The sequence below is a fragment of the Ailuropoda melanoleuca genome, chromosome 5 (assembly GCF_002007445.2).
Source record: "Ailuropoda melanoleuca isolate Jingjing chromosome 5, ASM200744v2, whole genome shotgun sequence".
Lineage (NCBI taxonomy): Eukaryota > Metazoa > Chordata > Mammalia > Carnivora > Ursidae > Ailuropoda > Ailuropoda melanoleuca.
The window spans coordinates 5,198,458-5,216,748 of record NC_048222.1 but is presented as its reverse complement, the minus strand read 5'-3'; the positions used below and the strand labels follow the sequence as shown (position 1 = coordinate 5,216,748).

Genomic DNA, 18,291 nt, shown 5'->3' with positions numbered 1-18,291 from the left:
TGCTGTCAGAAGTGGACGTGGTCTTGTTCTTTTCATCAAGTATGGAAATATGGCATCCCTATGTTGTACACCTGAATCTAATACGGTCTTGTATATCCACTCTTCAATAAAATAAAAAGTGGGTGTAATCTTGTGGACTCCTCTCTCTAAATTTTGCTCCTGCAAGAGGACTTTTTCTTTGTACCTGTAGGCTTGATGTTTTTGTGTCGGTGAACTTGGATTTTGTGATAATTTGTTTTGGAATGCAGTAATTAATTCTTATTTTCCAAATAGGGACACATATGGAGAAGAATTACTTAATCTGATAACCAAAAAAGAGCCTGCAAGTCCTCCTGGGTTGTTGTGAAGTCCATCAGTCCTAACCTCAGCCTGTGGCTCTTGGTCATCATGCAGCTGTCTCGCGCCTTGGGTTGCAATCAGCAGCATAGGGTGCTCAGTATGGATGAGGAACTGCGTTACTTTGGACAAGTCAGTCTCTGACTGACTTCTGTTTCTTTGGAGAACCCTGACTAATACAGGGGTGGGGACTCCTAAGCATCATGTCAAGGTTATTGTTGAAGGTGAGCTGGATCTAGCCTACTGAACTATTGGAGTAAAAGAAAAAAAAAAATAGAATGTCGGGGGTGGAAACAACATACAGAAAGAATGCTTTTCTATTCCCCTTAACATCCCTTGTCTATTCCAATCATTCTGCTTGTGTGAAGATGATTTATCAGGAATTTATTGTTCCCAATATGCTCCCAGTAGATTGTTTTCTCATGTTCTGTAGAGGATGTTTTCTCTCTCTCTCTTTTTAAAGATTTTATTTATTTATTTGAGAGAGAGTGTGTGTGTGAGTTGGGGGTAGGGGCAGAGGGAGAGGGACAAGAATACTCCTTGCTCAGTGTGGAGCCCAACACGGGGCTTGATCCCATAAGCCCAACTGAGATCATGACCTGAGCTGAAATCAAAGTCAGACGCCTAACCAACTGAGCCACCCAGGCACCCCTGGAGAAGATATATTCTCGTAACAGCAGCCAATGAAAATGACAACTCAGAAAACCTAGTGCAAACTTTTGGCCACAGTTTAAGGACAGCAGTAGCAAACTGCTGTGAATTACTCATCATCTTGCATGTGATAAATACAATTCATGCATTATCTTACTTGGTCCCCATCCCAACAATGTATAGTAGCTATGATGTCTCCCCTTGTAAAGATGAGGAAGCTGAAGTTCAGAAGGCTTAAGAAAGGGTGGCACTTAGGTAAATCGTATGAACAGAAGCAGGATGACAGCCATGCTATCAGATTCTAAAGTCCATGCTAAGGTCCACAATGGCTAAACCATGGAAGGAGCCGAGATGTCCTTCAACAGATGAATGGATACAGAAGATGTGGTTCGCATATACAATGGAATATTACTCAGCTATCAGAAAGGATGAATACCCACCATTTGCACTGACATGGATGGAGCTGAAGGGGATTATGCTAAGTCGAATAAGTCAAGCAGGGAGAGACAATTATCAAATGGTTTCACTCATACGTGGAACATAAGGAATAGCATGGAGGACCCTAGGGGAAGGGAGGGAAAACTGAATGGGAAGAAATCAGAGAGGGAGACAAACCATGAGAGACTCTGGACTCCGGGAAAGAAAACGAGGGTTTCAGAGGGTAGGGGGGTGGGGGGATGAGGTAACTGGGTGATGGGTATTAAGGAGGGCACGTGTTGTGTTGAGCACTGTTGTATGCAACTAATGAACCATTGAACACTACATCAAAAACTAATGATGTACTATATGTTGGCTAATGGAACATAATAAAAAATAAATAAAGACCATGCTTGGCCCTGCCTGCTATGTCCTGCTGCATGCTGTGTTACAGATCCTTTGGAAGCAAGGCTCACCAGAGGGAAGAGTTTATTGGCCCAGCCCTATGGGATGCACAGATGTCTTGACAAGTGAACTGAGATCGCCAAGCCAGAGAGAAACACCACACAGGCCAGTGGGGGCATAAACTGCCAGCAGAATTCTGGGTGGTCACGTCCTGGGAATCCTACACGGAAATTATGTATCATGGGGACCCATGTGCAAGAGCAGGATGGGGCGGCAGAGACATAGCAACTTGACTCCAGGGCCAGACACTGGGCTCTAATCTGAGTTCTAATGTAACTGCCCTTTGATCTGGGAAACTCATCTCCCCTAGCCCTAAATTTTCTTACCTATACAAGGAAATTAGATTAGAAAATCCTATATTTTTAGGGCTCCTGGGTGACTTAATTGGTTAAGCATCCAACTCTTGATTTCAGCTCAGGTCATGATCTCGGTCGTGAGATTGAGCCCCGTGTCCAGCTTTGCCCTGGGCATGGAACCTGCTTAAGATTCTCTCTCTCCCTCTCCCTCTGCCCCTCCACACCCCCCAAAATAAATAAATAAATAAATAAATAAATAAATAAATAAATAAATAAATGTAAATGAGAAAGTCATTCAGCTGATGTTCTTATAAGTGGAAATGAGGAGAAAACATTCATTGAGATTAAATATCTGGGGCACCTGGGTGGTGCAGTTGGCTAAGCATCCAGCTCTTGGTTTCAGCTCAGGTCATGATCTCAGGGTTGTGAGATCGAGCCTTGCGTCTGGCTCTGCGCTCAGCATAGAGTCCGCTTCAAACTCTTCCTCCCTCTCTCTCTGCCCCTCCCCACTCTGGTATTCTCTCTCTCTCTCAAATAAATAAATCTTTAAAAAAACCCTGTACTTTTGCAAAGATTGTGCAAACCTCTATATAAAACATGACCCCAAGCTGAGTTTTTGTGGCTTTCTCAAAAAGAAAAATATAGATTTGTTGTGCAAGTTCCCTGTTGGAATCACTTACACTCCTCATTATCTGCTCTATCTCACTGTGTATTTGTCTAGATTTGTTTGAGAGAAAAAAAAAGAAAAAAAATCCCAGGTAGAAGTGATCACTCTATGCTTACGGAAGACGGTTTTCATCTCCTCGGTCTTCTGTTAAAAAGCCTGAATTGTAGTCAGTGTAGTCTAATGAGAGAAATTATTTCAAAATGTCAGTTTGTCACCTTGAAGAAGTTTACCAGTTTAAAAATGGGTCTTGAAGTGCACAGAAGAGGCATAATTTGCATACTGTTGTTTCCTGCAACAGTGTTTTTCCAAATAACACATCTGTCCTGTCTCTATTGGCCTGAAGCAATATAGAATGCATACTCTCTTTGAAAGAGAGAATTAATAATGCATCAGGGAACTTTCATCTGGAACAGCAGCTCAGATGTAGTCCAGTCGGCATCTAATGCAAGAGAGTAATATCATAGTCTCTGGGAGGGCGGAATCCCCATATAAATTGCCATCGACATCAACTGTATAATTTGACAATCACTCATTTAATATATGCTGTGAGCCTGGACCCATAGCTAGATGAGGAATAGAAAGTAAGCCAACTTCTCTGAGATTCAGTTTCCTCATCTCTGAAGTGTTCGTCGTTGTAATATTTGCCTCAAAAAGAAATAAGTTGGTGCATTTAAAATACTAGTGTCTGGCATGGTGGAGATAGTCAATAAATAGTCACTTCAATGCAGCAGATGAAGGCCTCGTTGCCTTGAAGGAACTGACTGGAAATAGTGAGAATTAGTGCTGTCCAAACAGTTAGTGATAACATATGTCAGAATGTGGTCAGCAACATTAAAATGGCAAGAACAAAATGGGGACACCAGGAGGGAGAAGAGGGTACTTTTGTTAGAGAAATTAGGTAAAAATTTGTTATGGCCGTGCCATTGCTTTGGGACCTTAAAAGATTAGGTTTTCATTTGCAGTGTAAGGGTATTTGATATATACAGACTCTCCTTCAAAAATTAGCCATGATCAGGATAATATCACTGGCAAGTTGAACTTCTGTGGTAAAGCATCACAACCGTCTACTGAGAAGTAGTTTCAAGAGGTGGGTTTTAGAGCCTCAGCTCTAGTTTGTCCTATTTAGACCTTTGTCAGTGACTTGATTACCACATAGTTAGATGACAGACAGTGGGAGGGATGGCGTCCATGGAATAACAGAATGCAAATCCAGTGGGTTGAACCTTGTAAGATGACGTTTAAAAGCAAATGTATTTATAGTCCTGCCATGAGATCCAGCAAATAATCAGACACTAGAGTTTGGGTGGGAAAAGAAAGAAAGAACTCCTTGGTTTCAGTCAACTGTGAGTCATGTGTGAGATAGCATCCTAAAAACTCACTGAAATTTTACTCTGCAGGAATAAAGTTATTTCACTCAACAAACACCTAATGAATGAAACATCTAATCTTATATGTAAATTGTGATCTCAGGACTTAAATTTTAATAGAATAAACTGAAATGAAAGGAATTTCACAGTTAAAGTTGCAGTAATGTGACAAATGCCAAGAAGGAAAAGTACACACGTAACAAGGGGACCTGAACTCATAGCAGGGTAAGGGGAGGCTTCATGGAAGAAGTGACTTTTGCTGAGAAAGGTATTTGGGAATTAACCAGGTAAAAGAGGACATCTTCCAGGTAGAGGGGACAGCATTTGTAAAGTCCTTCAGCAAAAAATGAGAATATAGAAGGAAGAGATAAGACACGCCAGGATTGGGCCTGAAAGGAATTCAGTTCAACTGGTAAGACTTGATATCGCAAGTCGACTAGACGATTAATATAAGGTGGAATGTGGTCAGTGCTGTGAAAGAGCTCAGAATAAAGTTTTGCAGAACATAGAGGAGATATTTCCATTTGCCTGGGGGATTAGGTACAAATTCACCAAGAAGATGGTATTTTATTTGAGTCTTTAAAGAAAGATCTGATTGTGGAAGGCAGGGTTAAGGTATTCTCAATATGCGAAGACCCATTAGTGAAGGATAAGAGAACAGTAATTTAAATTATTAAACAGAGAGGTAGGAAGAAAATCAGGACAGTGTGGGATCATGGGACTTAAAGGAAGACAGCATTACAAAGAGAGAAGCGTCACAATTTGGAATGGTTTCACAGTGTTCAAATAAGATGAGACCCAAACTACATCCACCACATGAACTGGAAGATATTGGTGAACTTAGTGTGAGGAGACCGAGCTGTGAGTAAAAAGTGAGTCAATGGATACAGCAGGTAGGTAGCAGCTGATAACAGGAAACTCAAAAATGTAGGATTTTAGTGGCAGGATCCCTGTTATGTTCATTCTTTGTATTTTTGGAAGGATGCATAATGCAGTAGTCATGTAGCAGTTATACAAAAGTTAATTTCAGTTGTTGGATGAATGAATATTTGGGAAAAGAAAGGTTAATTATACTAGAAATGGGACAAGACTTTGGGGAAAAAGAGTTGATATTAGAGTCTGTCTCTAGCAAATTACTAACTTTGTGACCTTGGGCAAGTCATTTAACCACTTTGAGCCCTACTTTCCTCACTTACAAAATGAGGATGATGATAATTGATCTAATTTCCCAAGAGAGTTGGTGAGTGTATGAAAGTAAGAAACTTTACACCAATGTATTGACTGTGGGGTGCTTACCTAATAAAAGATATTTTAGTATTTGAAGAATTAGAAGCTATGTCAGGAACTGACGTGGTGGTCTGCTCATTGGCTTCTCTTTCTGGACTACATTTCCCAGGGACACTTGCACTGAAATAGTCATGTGCTTGAGTTTGAGCCAATGATGTGTGACCAGAGGTGATATGTGCCACTTCCAGGTCTCAGCCATTGAAAGCACCCATAAGGGCTCCTATATGTTTCTTCTGCTTCCTCGATGGGTGGGGGACCTTGGAAGATATATATTGATGGAGGCATATGTTCTTACTACCAATTTGGAAAACAATTTGGCATTGGCTTCAAAATTTGAACACTCTCATATCCCATAGTCCTGCTATTATACTCCAAGATATATTTGCTCTAGAGAAACTTGTAAATGTGCTTTTAGGAGACATACATGAAGAGGTTTATAGTTTAGAATAACCCAAACTGAGAACAATCCAAATGTCTTTCGACAGGCAAGCCAGTGTCCATCCACGGAAGAATGGAGAAGACAATTTATATTCACAAATATTTAATAACAATGTGAGAACAAATCACTATCCATGAAACTACATTAATGAAAGTAAGAAATAGAATGATGCATGAAAAACACAAGTCATAAAGGAAAATATATGTTGTGGTAAATTGTAAAAAACCTGAAAAAGATAAAATGACAAGGCCGAGCAATATACTCTTCAGCACTGTAGGCATCTGTGGCTTTTTCAAAAAGGGGAAGGGAATTGTCTAAATCATCTATTGCCAAAAAAATACTGCACACAACCACCACACAACTCAGTGACTTAAAGAGACATGTAGTATTTCTGTAGCGCGCGGTCTGCTGCATTCATTGGATCTTGCCAGCGCTCAGCCGATCCTAGCTGGGTTTCCTCATGCTTCCATGGGAGCCGTGGTTGGCTGGCTGGTTCTGGTAATCTGGGCTGGCACATGCTCTTGGCTTGGCTATTGACTGCTCTAGGATGGCCATGACCTAGCATGACATAGCTCTGCTTTGCATGTCTGTCGCCATCCAGCTGGCTAGTCTGGCCATGTTCTCATGATAAGACCCAGAGGGAAAGGGTAGGCAAGCACTGTCTTGCAAAGGGCACACAGGCACATGCATGTGCTTTGCTTATATCCTATTTGCAAACGCAAGTCACATTACCAAGCCTAGCATTAAAATGGGAGGGGATGATGATGTTATAAGGCAAAGGCCATAGAAGGGCATTAATGGGGAGGTTGAATGCAGTCAGCCTGCCACAGGGACACTCATCACAGAATTCAGGACCATGATGACCACTGTCAGGAAGGCAAGGGGTGGAAAGAAGAAACACGTAGAAGAAACACCATGCCATTGGTGGTGTTCTAGTGCCTAAGTGAGGTAGCGGGTCTATTACTTTCCACTTTATAATTATGCCTTGAGATATATATATATATATATATTTATAGTGTATCTTTTTGTAAGTACCAAATGCTATATATGTAAATTTTTCAAAAGCTCTATTTTTAAAATCCTGGGGGGCGGGGAAGCTTTCTGGGAAGTCCAGTGGAAGAGGAGATTCTGGATTCTCTGTGTTTCTGCAAAATGGGAGATTAATTGTCACTTTTTAACAGAAGATTGTGACTTTGACAAAGAAGTCACTTATTAAGTGAAATTGAAGGACAAGCTTGCCAAAGTGGTGAGAATAATTCTTTCTTCTGGAGACCTCAAATCACATTTCAACATCGTGGAAAACACACATTTATTCTGCTCTGGTTCTCTCCCTTTTATTCTGTTTATTTTATTCCCGGAACAAAGATACCACAGCTTGTCTTCGAAAGACTTCCATGTGAGTGTGAAAGAGGGTAGAATTTGGAACATGCTAGAGTTCAGATAAAACTCCTAATTTTTTTTTTTTCAAAGTGCTTCTCAATTGGACCCAGATCCTAGACCTCCAGGGTTTGATTCATTCATCTCTAGCTGGAACTATGTTTTTTCATTCCTCTCCAGAAGACTGGGAGATTCACTTTAAAAAGACACTGCTGCTGCTTTTTTCACATCACAAAAGAATTAATGTTTGCACAGCCCTTTGAAGATGTGGTGTCACGCATGTGCTATTATTAATAATAAACTACAGATCTGCTTCACACCATCTGAAAAACAGGGCTGTGCCACCATGAAAGGATCCTTATTTCAACCAGTTCACCATTCGGCTTAGCCCAGATCCAGACTGGGGCTTGTTCCAGACCTGGGTAAAGAAAGGAAGCAGCTGGAGGGAAACAAAACAACATATATCACCCAATCCCTTACAAAAATAAAGTAAAAAGGAGGCTTTTATAACCATTAGAGGTCAGTGCCAGCCACTGCAAGCACTTCAGCCAGAATGTGGGTTTGGGGCGCAGCACCTGCTGGGGCGGGGCCTGGAGGACCAGGTCTCTAACTGTGCATGCGTTCTGAGGAAGGTAAACATTCCCGGGGTTCGTGAGCCTGCACAGACAGGAAAGAAGGTGCTGATCACAATCGGCTAGGAGTCTTTCCTTTTCTATTTGCTCAGTGCTCTGAGTTGTTGTGTTCTGTCCCTCTTTTCTTTTCTGAAACCACTAGTATCATTCCTCCGTAGCTCTGTGCATTTACAAGCTACCTTTGCATGGCAGGTTGGAGGAAATGGATGTAAAATCAGGCTACTGTAAATACCCGTCCAGGGAGGACTTCAGGACAGGTTTCATTTGGAGAGGCAAGGACAAACACGCAGAGCTGAAATGCAAATAATAGCTTCTGTGACTCCACTAACAGTGGGGACACCCGCTGACAGCAGCAGCCCGGGGAGGAGCAAATTTGAAAGCTGAGTCTATTCTGTTTTTGAAAAAAAAAAGCAACAAAAAACCCCAAAAAACTTTGCACCTGTCTTTGGTGGGGATTCTTGACTCATTCCTCTTGTTTCAGCCTCCCTTGGCTCTGGGTGTTTGGGAGCTGGTGATTCAGAATGGACTTCAGCCTTATTTCTGCATGACAGGGGTTTGCAGAAGGAGAAAGTATTCCTTGCTCCATTTCAGGCCCCAGCCCTGAAGGTGTTGTATTATGAAAAATGGAGCTGGAGAGAGAAAGAGAGAAGGAGCAAGCAAAAAGAGGCAAAAATACAAAACTCAAGGAAATCAAGATCATGCTGTGCAAAATTGTTACAGCTGTTTCTGTTTTTATTGGCTGTTTCTTTTGGCTTCACTTTTTCAGCAACTGTAGTTCATATGGGCAGGAAGGCGTACAGCACGGCCCAGCCCCACCACGGTGGGAGGACAGAGGACCAGAGCAAGGAAGGAGGGGAGGGCCGTGAGCTGGAGAGGCTCTGAATTTCGTATGGCACTTGGAAGGGAGACACATCAAAGCATTTTTTTTTTTTTTGATAGTTTTGTGGAAGCCTTAGCAATAGAATTCAGATGCACTTAATGGAAAGCTCTTAAAAGCATCCCATCTCCCTGGCTGGATCAGATTAGTGGTCCGTTTTAAGGCATTGTACTACCCCTGGAAATGACGTCCCCGTATCTCTGAGGAAATAAAGTGTCAAGACACATCCCTTTCCCTCGCTCTCCCCGGCTGTGATTCGCTTAGACCACTGCACGGCGTTGAGCATATGGAGAGTACGTATTTTCCCTGGGGGCTTCTATTTCTCATGGTTACAAATGGAATGAGCTATATGCCTGCTCACTGACCCTAGGAGGATATTGGCTGCTGGGATACAGCACCCCAGGGCCTGGGGTAAGCTGCTCACCCACCTTGATTCCCCTGCATAGCAGCTAGAAGGTGAGCCAGAAAAAAGCCGGTGGAAAAGCCCACAATTTCTCTCTTTCTTAAAACTTCCTATTGAACTGGTAATTTAAATGACATTTTTCAAGTGTATAAAATTGCTTAAACTGGAGTTCTTGAATTTTATACTATTCTTAACCACACTTGCCTGCCTCCTCCACACACCCATACTCTTAGCCAAATTCATTCTACAAACCCTAAGGAAAGATTATTCTTTTTTTTTTTTTTTTTAAGATTTTATTTATTAGAGAGAGAGGGAGAGCAGGAGCAGAAGGGGGAGGGGCAGCTCGAGAGGGAGAAGCAGGCTCTTTGCTGAGCAGGGAGCCCGATATGGGGCTCGAACCCCGGACCCCGGGATCCTGGCCTGAGCTGAAGGCAGGCGCTTCACCGAGTGTGCCCCCCAGGCACCCGTGGAAAGATTATTCTTAAAGCAAATACTGAGTCCCCAAATGAGGGCAAGTGGGCAAGAGAACGGGAAGATAAGAAATAGAGCAAGGGGGAAAGTGTTTACTTATGTTTGGCTTGTGGTTAGAGCAAAAGCGAAAATACAGCGAAAAGGTGATTTATGAAAAATGCCTTTATCTGGTGACTCAGTGTTGCGTGTTCTCACATTAAGAAACAATCCAATCCAATGAGCCCAGCTGTAGAATGAAGGGCAAATCCCGAGCCCAGGGCACAAGCAGTGGTTCTGCTTTGGAACTTATTTGGCTTTTCTGGACTAGACGTCTGGCTTGGCCGTGGGAGGGCAGGTCATAACCCGGGTGCCTCAGTGTGCTCGTCTGGAAATGGAGCCTCGCTGTGGCAATGGAGCGAAGAAAGGCTGCCAAGCACTTTGAGACTAAAAAGCCCAGGTAATTGCCAACACTGAATCTAATAGCATAATTAGGTATCGAAAGTTATGTCTCGGTCATTTGGTTTTCTAAATGCAAGAAAGGACTCCTTGCAAGCTCATTCTATTTATTTTCCCAAGGAGGCCATCGAATGACCTGAAAACATGGGGATTTGGATGACCATAATGAATAGTGACATATTTGGGGACGAACCCAGGCTGCTTCTGCATTTTCTGATCTCATCTATCCCTCGTGTTACCTTTTTTCTTATGTGTTAATAATGGTTAACAGCACATTGTTCTTGCCAAGTATGACGTTTGTTTAGAACTTATTATTCTGGCAGACTGTATGTAGTAAGGTAGACTGAGGCTGGCTATTTTTGAAAGGGGGCTCACTAACCGCTTTGAAGAGGAAAATGAATGATTTTTCCCGAATTAGCAATGCCTAAAGAAAGCTATCCTCTGGTTATTAAAGAACAAAGTTGGTCCTTGTGAAAGGAGTAAAAAAACAAAACAAAAAAACCCCCCCAAATCTCGTATCTGGCACTAATACTTAACGGTTGGGATAATGATAAGTTCATTCCCACCTCTGCGCTGACTCAGTCTAAGGGTGGGCGAAATTCTTTTGCCTTGATCTTTGGTCACAAGATGTGCTGATGGGGCTTCACCAGAAAGAAATTCTCTGCTGAGAATCTTGTGAAGTTTAGACGTAAAGACGTTGAAACCCATGCACTGGCTGTTCTAATCTGCACGTGATGTACACCCTTCAAGTTTTATCTGCACCCCGGGAAACCCTGCGAAAGTCCCTCTTGTGAACATGGATGTTGTTTCTACTTTTAGTGGCCATTATTAGCAAGCTCCCTTTAAAAAAAAAATCTGTTTGCTTAATTCACTTTCCTGTGCTTTAGAATGAAAGCTATGGGGACGTCTGGGTGGCTCAGTCAGTTAAGTGCCTTTGGCTCAGGTCCTGAGGTTCTGGGATCGAGTCCCAAAGCAGACTCCTTGCTCAGCAGGGAGCCTGCTTTGCTTCTCCCTCTCCCTCTGCCTGCTGCTCTTCCTGCTTGTGCTCTCTCTGTCTCTCTCTGACAAATAAATAAATTGAAAAAATAGAATGACATCTATTAAAGTTTGCAATATTAAAAAAAAAGCAGCATCTGTTAGGTGTTACTACAAATTTGAGTTAGCATCCATCAGTAGCAACTTTTACAAATGAAGAATAGATTTTTACATGTCGAGGCTCAGCCAGGCACCCCCATTCATTGGCGTATACTGAACCTCAACTTGCAAAAACATGTTTCTGCCATTATCCCTACAGAAGGCCGTGTCTTCACACACATGCACAGTTATGAGGCCGAGCACTCCCTTCTTCTTTGGGTTGCTCTTTGATCTTTTGTGGTCTTGCTGCTTGTGTCCATATGGAAATGTTACCAACCAGCGGGCAATTCCTTTCCATTATGATTCCCCATCCAGAGTCTTCCCCCCCTGTTGTTTCTTATTTGTGCTGGGCTCCAGACTGATACCAACATTTCAAAGGAGCACACCTCATCGGGTTCAAAAGCTCAATTTGCTTTAAGTAGCCATCAAAGCTTACACTTAGATTTAAGTACTTGTTTACAGCCCGGTTTTCCTGACATGCAGTGACAACGGGCGGGCATCTCCTGAGAAACCGTTTTCTTGTGAGACTGGAGAGACCTATGGGATTAGGGAGGGAGGTCACCGGTGCTGTCAGCAAGAAACCTGTTCTCTGTGCGGTACGCTCTGCTGATTTCCATTTTGGTCTTTACCACCTGGAAGTGTATATAAGACACGCATGGGCATGACCTCATCCAAAGAAAATGTATTGAAAATGTTCAAACCCTAAAAGGGCTCCATTTGTCAATGGCAGTTCATTTGTAACTTTTCTTCCTGTCTATAGTACCCAGGAACACCGGTCCTGGAAATCCCCCACTTTTATTATACTGGAAAATACCAGAGACGTGAGAGCATAGAAGTATGTGCTTACTAAGGGAGCTTTCTTTTTTTAATAGCTTTCCTTAGGAGAGATTAAATAAAGCCGGTGCCTTGCCACTTCCCAAGTCTATCTCACACATCAAACAAATGAAAATCCTTCCCAAACTCATCTCCCTTCATGCCTACACTCAAATATGCTGTTTTATGTGGGTCGACCAAAGTCTTTTTCTGATTTTCCTCCCCATCTGTGCTTTGAATAAACATGCATCCTAAAGAGAAGGACGACTTAAAGGATCACTTTTGATTCCTGAATTTGGAAGTGTTTTCAAAAGACCACACAGCACTTGGCTCTTCGATCCAGTTGGGTTCTGTTTGCTGCTAATAGCATCTCATTACCTCCCACAAGCTTCTGAGACTCTTTCTCTTCTTGGTCTGCGTGACTTAGCTCTTCTGATGTCCACAACAGTTTACTGGTGAGACTGGGTGTCTGGAATCGTAGAAACCAAATAACCAGAGGCGTAACTGGTTGGGTTTTTAACTTTTCAAGTTGCTGTTTCATTGCCAAAGACAGAGTGCCTCAATTTCTTTCACAAGTGAATTTTGATAGGCTCATGGGGATTTAAAAGCTCACTTGAATGGAAAGCGATGCTCACTGACGGACCTCTGAGAGAAGTTCAGCCCAAAGTATGAGAAGTTGAGATCAGGTTATCTTACAGCATCTTCCAGGGATTTGGTCATGTTGACAGACTAGCTTTTGTTTTTCTTTCTGCAGACTATAAGGGAGAGGAGGGTGGAGTAAAGAACTTCTGTGGAATGTAATGCATATGTTTAATTGTCAGTATTTCCAGTTTCAAACTTCTGAATAAGGGGTGCCTGGGTGGTTCAGTCAGTTAAGCGACTGCCTACAGCTCAGATCATGATCCCAGGGTCCTGGGATCGAGTCCCACGTCGGGCTCCCTTCTCAGTGGGGAGTCTGCTTCTCCCTCTGCCCCTCCCCCTGCTTGTGTTCTCTCTCTCTTTCTAATAAATAAATAAAATCCTTAAAAAAAATAAACCTTCTGAATCGACTGAGATTATGTTTGTTAATCTGAGTTGAATGCCAGTGGTATCACATACAAAGGCTCGTTATTTCAATATCACAATTCAGTTTAAACCTGGGATTGGAAAACTTTATTTTTATGCACCAAATAGTGAATGATTAAGGTTTTGTGACAAAAGAGGCAATGCTTGTCTCTCTGTGGTCCTGTTTGCCCTTCTTTGCGTTTGGGGGCTCCTGCCTTCAGCTGGGGACTTTCTCCTGTCCCAGTAGGTGGGACCTGGTGGGCCAGCAGGAGCGCGTGGTTCACAGGGATGAGGCCAGAGGGGATGGGTAGCCATTGGTCAAAGGCAGGCACTGTAAGCAGGAGGAAGTGGGACTGAGGGGGTTCCCCTTAGCCTCTGTGGCTCACAGTGGTAGCATAAGTGAGCAGTGCCTGAGGGCCATACAGAAATAGGCTGTGATCTGGATTTGGTCCCCTGGCTGCCATTTGCCGAATCCTGGTTAATCAAATACCTAGATACCGATGACGTCCAAATCGATCATTCCGGTCTCAGCTCCGGCTCCCTGTTGTGCGTTTACCCTTAGCCTCTCAGCAGGCACTTTAAGGAAAAGATGTTCCACACTCAACTCATTTTTAACTTCTTCCCTATATGCCTGATTTCTGTAAATAGCACCACTATTCACCCAGCTGTCTGAGCCAGAAACTTTGTGTTCGTTCCTGACTCCTTTCCATCACCCTTTTGCCTGTAGTGAGCAGGCAGGAAGGGATAGAAAGGTACGGACAGATCTAGCTCATGGATACGTATGTAACTTTCTCCAGAGTGCCTGACACATAGTAAGCTTCTAAAAACTGGTTACTTAATCAATCTGTCTGACATCAAACTCAGTTGATTCTTCTTGATACTTCATTCCTTTGTCAAAATTCTTCCATGGCTTTCTACTGAATAATGAGTAAGTATAAAATATTTGCAGACCATGCAAAACTTTTCCTCTCTTGATTTTGCCTACGCTAAAGACTGACACGCACCAGAATGTAACGTCTTCTTTCAGGCAGTGTTGTCTCCTCTGCCTGAGGCACTCTTTCCCACTGTCCTTATATGTAACCCCCAGTTGTCCTTCCAGACTTGTCTCCCTTGTCATCTGCTGGAAGGGCCCCCAGGTACCTTCCTGTTCTTTAAGTGTTCGTTCTCATGGCACCAGCGTACCCTCTCTATCACAACACTTCATCGGTGGTGAGATTATTTGGTAAATGCATTTCACCCTTACTGCATTATACATAGTATCGAGGCAAGATTCTATGTTTTGTCGTATCTTAGCTTGGCACTTGGAACATGGCAGTTGAGCTAAAGATGACACCTAAGTGTAACTGAGAAACCTCAGAACCCTTTCTGTATCCATGCAGACCTAAGAGGGGCCTTTTCTAGGCTCCACTGGGCCTTCCTCAAACCTTCTCAAACCCTTCTACTCAGAGAGAGTAGACTACAATAGTCTGTGTCAGGGATTGCTTGGTGCAGTGAAAGGCCCTGGGGCTCCTATCAGAATGGATGTGGTGGGGCCACGTAGGAGGAAAGTGCTTTGAATCCCCAAGGCATGGTCTTTGGTCTAGAACCCCCCAACTCGCTCTGGCTTTGTTACACCCAGGGCAAGGCAATTGCACTTAAGTTACTTAGACATAAAGAGGGGGAGCCTGACTCGGGCGTCCAGTTGGGGCCAGCACTGAGGTATAAATTTTGTCTTAGAGTCACAAAAAGTGTTGCTCAAACAACACCAGTGGTGTTGAAAAGAATCTTGAGTGAGTTATTTTTTATTATTTTTTATTTTTGTTAGAGAGAGTCCAAGTGGAGGGGGATGGGAGGGAGAATCTCAAGCAGGCTCCATGCCCGGTGTGGAGCCCGAGGGGGGCTCAATCTCACAACCCTGAGATCATGACCTGAGCTGAAATCAAGAGTCAAGAGTCGGATGCTTAACCCACTGAGCCACCCAGGAACGCCAAGGTTTTTCTTTATATGTTTAAAAGAAGAAAAGTCCGGAGTGATGCTTGCGATCAATGATTGCTATACCTTCTATGTGTATGTCAATATTAAACAACAAAATCAAACAATATATTAGTTTCTCTTTTTCCTTTCTGAAGTCTACGTAGGTGGAGAATTACAAATAGATGAAAGTACGAGGATAATCATATCACTGTACTAATTTAGAAAATCTGAGACAAGTCCTGATGGCAGTGATGGGGGGGTGGGGAAGAGTAACACTAAGTTATTTGGAGGTAAGCATGATATTGCTTAATGCAGCCATCATATAATCAGGCACTGTTAAAAATCTCTCTAACATACAGTGATAATGGATATGATAAGAAAGAGACAGTAAAGATCACAAAACATTTTGGAAGAAGTTGCTGTTTTGTTTTGTTTTGTTTTTTTTTTAAAGATTTTATTTATTTATTTGACAGAAATAGACACAGCCAGCAAGAGAGGGAACACAAGCAGGGGGAGTGGGAGAGGAAGAAGCAGGCGCATAGCGGAGGAGCCTGATGTGGGGCACGATCCCATAACGCCGGGATCACGCCCTGAGCCGAAGGCAGACGCTTAACCGCTGTGCCACCCAGGCGCCCCTGAAGTTGCTGTTTTGAATTTATTAAGGAATATAGTAAAGTACCTGAGAGCACTGCAGAGAATCTGTGGAGTCCAACAGGAGATTGAACTGCAGGGATATGCCAATTGTTGCTGTTGTTGTTGTTAAACACAGTACAGTATATTATAAATGTGTTTTCTGCTTCTTATGACTTGCTTAATAATTTCCTTTTTCTAGCTTACTTTATTGTAAGAATGCAGTATATAATACGTATGCAAAGTATGTATTAATTAACTTTGTTGTCAGTAAAGCTTCCGATCAATGTTATTCAGTTTTTGGGGGAGTCAAAAGTCCTTTTTTTTTTTTTTGTCTGTGTGGGGGAGCATTCCAACGCCTGTGTTATTCAAGGGTCTGTGGTACTCAGACTTTTCAGTTGTATTTTTTCTTTAATCACAAAGGCCTGAAAGTTAGAAGAATTTGGGCTGTTATCAGAAAGGAGGAAAAAGTACAAAATTGGGCACGTAGAAAATGCCTACTTGACTCCTTCCAAGGAGTCCAAAAGTTTCATTTCCAAATTACTTAGAGATGGGACCTTTTAGTAACCAAGAATTCCCCTAAAATGATAAAATTAACTTACCAAGCCCATGACTCAACAACTTCTTTACGGAGAAATCTTCCTATACTTTCGTTTTCTTCCTGTTTCATGAAAAAGAAGAAACGACATCATGGTTTGATCTGTAATTAATCACATGAAAAGAGAATTTATTTTTGTCCTGAAAATGTTGATTTTGGGGGAAAATGGGAAGTAGGGTTTTTTCTCCCTTATTCTTTTTACACTTTTTAACTTTTTTTTTTTTTTGGACATTAAGGAAGAAACTAGCAGAAATAAATGAATCACAAAATTGTGTGTGGACAAATCAGACCACTGGAATTAATGAGATTTCTCCAAGTAAAACTTTCTCTGAGGCCAGGTTTAGGCTGGGGGGCGGGGGGAGAAGTGTGTGTGCTTGCAGGGCTTTAAAGATGAAAACTGTTTCCTCTGCATGGTGATGCAGAAAAGGATTTACCCCACAAAATTTCCCCAGAGTCCTCACTAATAAGATAAAGTCAGCTGAAAATCACTTGGCTCAGCACAGACTGTGACTTCTGAAAGCCTTATTGAAATTAATCAGTATATTTCTGTCTTACAGCATCTTCGTGTTTCACGTCAAAGAATGTTTGCGAGGACCAAGTGAGGAAGAGACAGTTTCCCTGACAGGGCACTGGCAAGCCTTGGCATGTGGCATTTACTTGCAAGGTGGGCTGACTCAGGCTGAAAGCGGCCTTTCTTAAAGGTTCTGTGTGTTGCTAGAGCTGACAGACGTGATGAATGAGGCTGACAAGCCTCTGTTATCTACTTACTTCATTCTGCATGGTTCGGCTCCGGAGTATTGGACGTGGGCTTCCAAACCAACAGGGGAGGATGAGTGACCAGACTACCAGGCAGAAATGAAAGGGAGAAGTCAAGGAAAAGTGTATCTTGTGTTGGAAGCTCCACAAACCACCAGGAAGACGGTATATTTCTTTGGGGAGACCGCAATGATGCTTTCGAGACCTGATGTTTTCGTGGTGCTCTTCGAGAGTCCGTCACGAGTGACCTTGTCCTCCTATTTCAGACATGCCTGCTTTTCTCATCTCTCACAACGTCCTCTTTGAGAGGGGTGGAACTGTCTGGATTTCTTCAGCTGCTGTGGAACCTTGTTCAGTGCTATGAAAGAGGAGATACTGAATAAAATTTGGGAAATTGGATTGCTCAGTCAAGGAAATGATGCATAAACTCTTGCCCTCGAGCAAGACAGTCCTAAGCCTTTCTTTCACTTTTGTCTTTTAAATAAAATACACTTTGCAATTTTATGTGTAAGTTCCTTTTATTTAATCACCATATGTAAACAGATTTTTTTTTATCTCTACTTTCTAACTCTTGCCTCCTCTTAGTTGAATTAATAAAATAGAGTGAGGCATTATGTCTCTCCATCCAGAATAACTTATTTCAATTCTAAATCTATGGCCTCACTTGCTAATTCCTAACCTTTTGTTATTTTTTTTTGTGTCATCTGGACCCACTTCAGGATAACGTGGAAGAGACGTAATGTGTTCACCAAGTTTCATTTTATTTTCCTCTTCCTTGGGTACACAGCAAATCATACTTCCCAGACTTTTCTGCGTGAGGTGGTGGCAGATGATGGATTCTGGTCAATGACATGTGAAAAGAAGGAATACACGTCGATCCCAGGCAGAGACAGCAAAAGCCCTTGGGAGTCTTGGGTCAGTTTCTTCCCCTGCCATGGGGAAAGTGAAGGCATCACATCAGGACCTAAGAGCCTCAGGATCAAAGCTGCTTGGATCACTGTGTCATTGCCAGGGAGGTTGGCCTGGGCCCACTGCCAGGCTTTGCATGTGTTCTGTTAAACTCCCTAGACTACACGGTTGTTGTTTGCACGGCGCAAGCCAGCCTAATCTAGCCGATCCTGAAAGGGTGCAGTAGGAGCTCCTCTAGTCCCCTGGGAGCACCTTGTGTTTTATCACTCGTGATAACGTGGGCAGTAAACACCGTCTTGAGCTGGGAATCCCAGATTGTTTAAACAGTCGGCTC

General features: G+C 42.7%; 1 long non-coding RNA gene across 2 annotated transcripts in view; it reads left to right on the top strand.

Moving 5' to 3' along the window:
* Positions 1-17,530, top strand: part of LOC105234804 — a 308,636-nt gene extending 291,106 nt beyond the window's left edge. Inside the window, exon 6 of one of the 2 annotated variants that reach the window (XR_004625355.1) lies at positions 16,850-17,530. This is a non-coding gene — a long non-coding RNA (uncharacterized LOC105234804). Of the gene's footprint in view, positions 1-273; positions 1,399-16,849 lie in introns of those variants that run through there. The other variant, XR_004625354.1, reaches the window with a different exon arrangement.
* The last annotated feature ends 761 nt before the right edge of the window (positions 17,531-18,291 follow it).